The 7917-nt window shown below is 35.8% G+C and overlaps 1 long non-coding RNA gene across 1 annotated transcript; it reads right to left on the bottom strand.

The window, feature by feature from the left end:
* LOC110267051 (uncharacterized) lies at nucleotides 1–1714 on the bottom strand. The gene is made up of 2 exons (XR_015899943.1): nucleotides 910–1714; nucleotides 1–212 (listed from the first exon to the last, which is right to left on the bottom strand). It is a non-coding gene; the product is annotated as an uncharacterized LOC110267051 (long non-coding RNA).
* Between the last annotated feature and the right edge of the window lie 6203 nt (nucleotides 1715–7917).

Genomic DNA, 7917 nt, shown 5'->3' with positions numbered 1-7917 from the left:
TAAAATATAATTATAGTGTAATATAAATTTTAAAATATCTTCAAAATTTAAAACACTATAAAATATCATCAACCAAATCCATATGATCTTATCAAAATACAAACTCAAAAGTTAAATAGAATAGTAAAAAAACATATCTAAATATTAAATCCCAGCATCATGATTTATCAATCATCAAAATCTGCAAGAACTTGTTGGAAATTTGCTTCGGCCTACAGCATTCCGCAACAAACAAACCAAAACATTAACCAAAAACACTAAACCCTCACCCAGCAGTTACAAACAAAGCCAGCAATTGCAAACATTAGCACATTATAAAACATTCCAAAACATTAAACCTTCACCCAACAAAACCAGCAATTACAAAACAAAGCCATCAGTAAATTTGAACAAAAAAATTAAGAGCCATCAGCAACTAGTAATTGCAAAACAGAGCCATTAGTAAATTTGGACAAAAATTTCAGACTAAATCAATAAATTTGAAACAAAAGAGTTGGAAGAAGATGCTGATAAAATAAGTCAGCAAAGTGGTCAGCTTAGAATCCACTGTTTCCTCACAGTTAGCTCTTGTAGTGAGATGAAAAGCACAAACTGATGAACTTAATGCTCTTATTAAAGTTTTTGAATGTGATAACAGTAAAACAAGTTAATGCTCTTATTAAAGTTTTTGACAAAAATTTCAGCCTAAATCCAGTAAATCCAGCAATTACAAATCAGTAAAACACTAAATCAGACTATCAGAGCCAGCCACCCGTAAATTTGAAAAAAAAAATTTACAGCCATCACCAGCTAGCAAATACAAGACAAATCCATCAGCAACAGCCAATTACAGAAGATTACAAAAAAATGGAACCACCATGATTGAACAACAATTTCAGAACTTCAAAAGAAGAAGCGGAGGCCACTAACCTTCAACGAACGGCAACCGGCAACAAACAAAGCCAGCAAAACCAGCAACATTCAGCAACAAACAAAGCCAGCAAAACCAGCAATAATTAGAAGCCAGCAACTACAAATCAAAGCAAAACCAGCAACTACAAATCAAAGCCATTAGCAAATGTGAACAAAAAAATTAGGAGCCATCAGCAACCAGTAAACCAGTAAAAGTGTAAAACACTAGCCAACAAGCAATTAGAAAACACTAAACAGAGTAACAATAAATTTGAAAACAGAGAAAACACTAACCTGGGTAATTAGTTAATTACAGATCCATCAACAAATACATTCAGAAACAAACTTCAAACCAAGACCCAAGAAGAAGAATTGAAGAAAAACGGAACAAAAATTGAAGGCGGCCGAAGAAGAAGATCGAAGAACAACATCAGAGCTTCAAAGTTCAAGCCAAGAACAAGACTAAACATTCAGTGAAGAACTGAAGATGAAGACGAGAAGCCACTAACCTGGGTTCCGTGCCGAGAAGCCGGCGAAGATGAAGACGACGTGCAGATCTACTGGGTTCCGGACACGGGGAAGAGGAAGAAGCGGCGGCGCTGAAGACCTAGGGACGGCGGCGGCTCTTAGGATCCGGGAATGGCGACGGCGATGAAGGTCTAGGGTTTTTTATTTTTCCTTTCTTCAGAGTTCTCCAGGTGTGACGAATGTTGGGGGAAGAAGAGGGGGGTTGGGTCTCGAATGCATGCTTCTGTTTTAATTTTTCAAATAAAAAACGGGGTCGTGTTATCCGAACCGGCCGGTTGACGGTTCGGTCCAACCGTCCGATTCTTGGTCGGTTCGCCAATTTTTTAGCGTTTTTTCTATTAGCGGTTTGACAATGAACCGGACCGCTTTGGTTGTCGGTTCACGATTGAACCGGTTAAACCGGTCAATCCGATTCGATTTTCTGAACCTTAAATCTTTTTTTTAGGGTCTATTTATAGATGAAAATTTTTAAAGTAAATAATAATACGATGTTATTTATTTAACTCAATTACTAATTAGCGAAAACACATTATAAAAATTCATATCTCATTAATTGATAATATTTTATTATGTATGATAATATTTTATATTCCATTATATATGATAATACTCCATAATATTTTATAACATTACTTTTACTTTTTTTTTTTTAAGAAAAGCTCATAAACCGAAGATACTGTTCCAAACCCATGAAATCAGCAAAACATAAAAGCAGTAAAAACTGGATTGATTCTCTGGTCGAATAAAAAAAATCAATAAACCGAACATTCGATCGGTGCAAACTAGAAATTAGATCGGAGACACTTAAAAACTGGTGCGACCTAATTCGATTTGGCTGGTTTGAAAATCTAGACCAGATCAATTTTTTCTTTAAAAAAATCCGATATGACGATATTTTAACATAGTTCTAAAAATCAGACCGGATCGACTGGTCAAACCGATCCAATCAGGATAAGAAAAAAACGGTCCAATTTGTTGTTTTTAACCGTTCAAAAACCGTTGAATCGGACGGAAATCAGCCGGTTGGATCGGACCGGTAACCGGCCGGTTATAGATAAATTGTTCTGAAAATCGGACCGGACCGACCGGTCAGACCGATTTAACCGCGAACCGACAGTATTAATGGTCCGGTCAGACATATAAAACCGACAATAAAAAACCGGCTAAAAACCGTTGAACCGGACGAGAACCGGCCGGTCAGACCGAACCGGAACCCGGCCGGTTTACACAAAAAGGGAAGCTCCTTCGTTTCTTTTCTCCCGTTCTCCCTTTTCTTTCTTTCAGTCAGAGAAATCACAAACCTAACCACAAAACCCTAGCACTGTAAGCCACAAGGAGGGGCATACTGCTGCCGTCCGTCGCACTCAAAGCTCGCCGTTCGTCGCACTCAAAGCTCGCCGTTCGTCGCACTCAACCCCTGTTCGCTGTCACCGATCGCGGTTGCTTCCTCGAGCTCGGCGTCCGCCGTCTTTGTCTGCTCAGCCACGCTTCCGTCGCCGTTTGTTTGCCGTTCACCGTTCGCGTTCGTCTGGAAGCCACGTTGCTCTGCTTCATACTCTGCGACCAACCCGCGTGCTCCACTCGTCGAACTGCTCTCTGTTGTCCCCGCCGTGAGTTCCCTAAACCAGCCACCAGACAATACACTCACACAACAGACAACACCAATACTCTTCTTCAAACTCTGCAACTTCTGATTTCTACTACAATAAGTAATTATTTGATTTGGTAGTGGTTTGGATTTTTCCATAGATTAAATTAAAGTTACAATAGTTTTGTTCTCTTCTCTATCACATTGAAATTAAGCTTTGGATTCTCTTATTTCATTTTTAATTTTACCGCACTCAACATGTTTGATGAAATGCTTTAACCATATTTCTGATTGGTTTTATAATTTCTAGCTTTTATAATTTCTCAGTCAAGGTTAGTGGTCTGAACTCTGAAATTTCAAATTACTCAAATATGCAATTTCTGAAATTAGGGATTTGTGAATCTGAACTCTGAAGTTAGTGATTGATTTCTGATATGTTACTGATTCTGTTCTAATATGTGCTTTTGTTACTGATTTGTTACTGATTCTTAAATTGAGTAATGGATTTGTTTCTGATTGTTTCTGAAATTGAGTAATGGATTTGTTACTGATTCTGTTCTATGGTCTTATGGATGATTATTGGATTTCTAGCCGTTCTGTTGCTGTTTTTAATTTGGATTATGATTTATTGAATTTAGTTATGGATGAAAGTATTAATCAAGAAGCAGTTGCTTATAATGCCTGTTTGAGTAATAATTCGTCTGTCAATCCTCCTAATTCAAATGATTCTGCTAATCCTAATCCACCTAGTTCGAATAATAGTCAGTCACAAGGTTCTAATTTATGGATTTTGATGATTGATAAATCTTCATGTTGGTTTTTAATATTTAGATATTTCTTTTTACTATTTAACTTTTGAGATTGTATTTTGATAAGATCACACTTTGTTGTTGAATGCTAATTTTTGTTGTTGAATGCCCTGTTTGTTGCTGAATGATAATTTTTGTTGCTGAATGCTGAATGCTGAATGCTGTTGGTAATGGTGTTTTTGCTGCTGAATGTCCTGCTGTTTTTATTTCTTTGTTTGTTGCTGAATGTTGGTGGCAGAATTTAGATATGCTCATCTTGATAATTTTTTGATTTTTCAATGTGCTATGGCTAGTCTTTAATTTTGTATCTGGTTATGGATACTTCTTTGTTTTGTAGTTACTGTTTTTGCTTTGATTTGTAGTTGCTGGCTCCTAATTATTGCTGGTTTTGCTGGCTTTGTTTGTTGCTAAATGTTGGTGGCAGAATTTAGATATGGTCATGTTGATAATTTTTTGATTTTTCATTGTGCTGTGGTTGGTCTTTAATTTTGTTTTAATTAATAAAACTTTTACTAATTTCAGTTCTGGATAATAGTATTAATCAAATAGAGATTAATAAAACTTTTATTAATTTCGAATGATGCTGCTAATCCTAATCCTAATCCACCGAAGCAAATTTGTAACAAGTTCTTGTGGATTTTGATGATTGATAAATCATGATGTTGGGATTTAATATTTAGATATGTTTTTTTACTATTTAATTTTTGAGTTTGTATTTTGATAAGATCATATAGGTTAGGTTGATGATATTTTATGTAGTGTTTTAAATTTCGAAGATATTTTAAGATTTATATTATACTATAATTATATTTTAGGATGTTTATTTATAATTTATTTATTATTTTATTCTAAAACGGTTTTTTCGGTTGAACTACTGGTTGGACCGGTTGGACCAGTAAACCAGTGAACCAGTGACTAGAACGGTTCGATGACCGGTCCGGTTTTCAGAACCTTGGGATAAACCACGCCGTTTCATGTTTTTTAACAAAAACAAAAAAAAAACAAAAAGGAGCAAATTAGTACCAAAACCAAAACCCTGCCCTAGCTTCCCTCGTGCTCCAAGTCTTCAACCCTTGTTCGCTGTCACCGATCGCAGCTGCTTCTTCGAGCTCGGCGTCCGTCGTCTTTGTCTGCTCAGCTCAGCCGCCGTTTGTTTGCTGTTCACGTTCGCGTCTTCGTTCAGCCGTCGTCTTCGTTCGCGTTCTTCGCCGTTCACGTTCTGTCGGCGTTCACCGTTCGCGTTCACTCGCCGTTCACCGTTCGAGTTCGCATTCGCTTTCGTCTGGAAGCCACGTTGCTCTGCTTCAAACTCTGCGACCAACCCGCGCGCTCCACCTAGCCGTCGAACTGCTCTCTTTTGTCGCCTCCGTGAGTTTCCTAAACCCGCCACCGGACAATACACCCACACAACACCAATACTCTGCTTCAAACTCTGCAACTTCTAATTTCTATTCCAATAAGTAACTTTTTGATTTGGTAGCGGTTTAGATTTTTTTGATAGACTGAATTAAAGTATACAATAGTTATGTTCTCTTCTCTATCACATTGATATTAAGCTTTGAATTCTCTTATTTTGTTTTAATTTTACCGCACTCAACATGTTTGATGAAATGCTTTAACCATATTTCTGGTTGGTTTTATAATTTCTAGCTTTTAGAAATTTAGTAAGTTGATTGCATGTGAAATTAGAATAATTGGATCTTAGTAATTAGGAAATTTTAGCTCCACAAATAGCATCTTTGCAGAAAACATATTAGCATGATGATTCCACTTGCATTAGTTTCTTCTGGTAAATTTGAACTGTTTTTGTGAACTTGTTAATTTGCTAATTGTTCTTGTGTTGTTGTTCTTCTGTTATTTTTAATTTTTTTTGTTGTTGTGATTTTCTGTTCTTGAACTTGTTAAGTTGATAATTTGCTAAATTGTTGGGCTGCTGTTGTTTTAATTTGCTAAATTGTTAGGTTGCTGCAATTTAATTTGTTGGATTTTCTATTTAGGTTTTGTTCTCGTTTATTTGCTAAATTGTTGTTGTGTATTTATTGTTCTTTGAAATTATTGCTGGATATTGGTGATCATTGATTTATTATATGCTTCATGTTTTCATTGTTTTCTTCTTCCGAAAGAAAAAAAAAATCAGTTTTTATTGTTTTGTTGAGTGTTTGTTTTGTTTCAGAAATCAATTTTTTGTGATCAGTGCTCAAACTCTGAATGTTGTTCTGCTGGTTTTGCTGTGTTTATTTTCTTTCAGAAATCAATTTTTTGTGATCAATGCTCAAACTCTGAATGTTGTACTGCCGTTTTTGTTTTGTTTCAGAAATCAATTTTTTGTGATCAATGCTCAAATTCTGAACCTTGTTCTGCTGTTTTTGTTGTTTCAGAAATCAATTTTGTGATCAATGCTCATACTCTGAATGTTGTTTTGTTTTGTTTTAAGGCTGCGTTTGGAAGAGGTGATTGATTTCTGAGTGTTGTTTTGTTTTTGTTTTAAGGCTGTGTGTTGTGTTCAATTTTCATTTTGTAGGAAATTCTTTGAGGTATATAAGAATTAAGAAGGAAGACTATTTCAATGGTATTACCCTGGTGATTCTGGTCTGCTACAAGCTTGAACATAGAATTGAAGAGAGAAACCCTTTACTATTTCATCATTGGCCTATTTTTGGCATTGCATATTATTGTAGTTTGTTTATTCATAGAACTAGTTGTTTATGATCCCCTTTTGAAGTAAAAAAATTCAGTAGAAGAGTGTTTAGAACCAGTTGCTTTATTCATTGAATTTTTATTCAATCAGGTGTTTATTATAAACGGTTTTTCCGGTTGAATCAAAGAACCAGTGAACCAATAATTAGAGCGGTTTGATGATTGGTCCAGTTTTCAGAACCTTGCATTTTAATTGTTAAAAAAAAAAAAAACCTAATTTGTAATTTCCCTGCCCTAGGGCTCGCCAGTCCCCATCCTGACCTCAATCATTTCTCACTCTCACTGTCTCACACAAGTACAGGCACACACAGCAGCGGCATCTCACTCACCGTCACCGGCCTCCCACCAGCAGCTCTGACTCGTCTCCTCGCCGCCAGTCACTGCCTCCGCCTCTGCTTCTGCGCACTGTGCCTCCTCTGTCTCTGGCTCTCTGCTGATGGCCTTCTCTGACTCCGCCTCATGCTTCTCTTCTATTGTCGAAGCTGAGCCAGGTTGCAGTGGTGAGCTTTAATTATTTTTTTGGGTTAATTGTGTATTAATCTGTTTGCTTTCTCTTCTAGGTGAGCTTTATTGTATATTAATCTGATTGATTGTGTGTTAATCTGTAATTGGCAATTGCTGTCAATTGGATTTTTTTTTTTACATATAAGAAAGAAGCTAAGGCATATGCAAAAAAGATATACCTACTTATTGTGGAAGATAACACATAGTTTTATAACTATACTTCTATTTTTAGCTGAGATATTCATGAGATAAATTCTTTGCCTGTAGCTTTTGCAACACTTGGTTTTTGAAACTTAGAGTAGCACAGCTGTGTCCTAACCATATGTGTTTACTCTTACAATAGTGCTTTGAGAAACGGATGATCAGGTGAATTTTCATGATTGAATTCTTCTCAGTGTATCTATATGATGTGGTTGAGATGCATTATTTCTAATGATGCCAAGGTTTATATATTCATGGTTCTACTGTGTAGAAAATTTACCTCCACCTAATGTATTAGTTAGCAAAGTTATATATAGAAGATGAAAATAGTGTGAATAACGATTTTCTCAACTCTTTTGAGGATTAACGGCACATAATAAGATAAAGCAATATATTCATCACAGAGAAAAGAAAATATGATTGTTTGAACTCATTTTGAATATCTATTCCAAACTTCCAGAAACAAACTAATGTGTATATCTCCATGATATATATTTATTTTACATTTAATTTGTTTAATCTTTTCCATGCATCACATGTAATCACACTTTTTTTTTTTTTGTAGAAAAATAATGCAATGGTTTCAGGACTCGCAATACATTCAATCTCTTTCACAGACTCAACACTCTTGACTTATTCTGAGGGGAACCAAAGGAAAGGATTAGAAATAAAGCCTTAATCTGCAAATTGGCATTGATT

This window comes from Arachis ipaensis, chromosome B9, assembly GCF_059453495.1.
Source record: "Arachis ipaensis isolate K30076 ecotype BB chromosome B9, ASM5945349v1, whole genome shotgun sequence".
Classification (NCBI taxonomy): Eukaryota; Viridiplantae; Streptophyta; class Magnoliopsida; order Fabales; family Fabaceae; genus Arachis; species Arachis ipaensis.
This window is presented reverse-complemented; position numbering and strand designations above follow the sequence as displayed.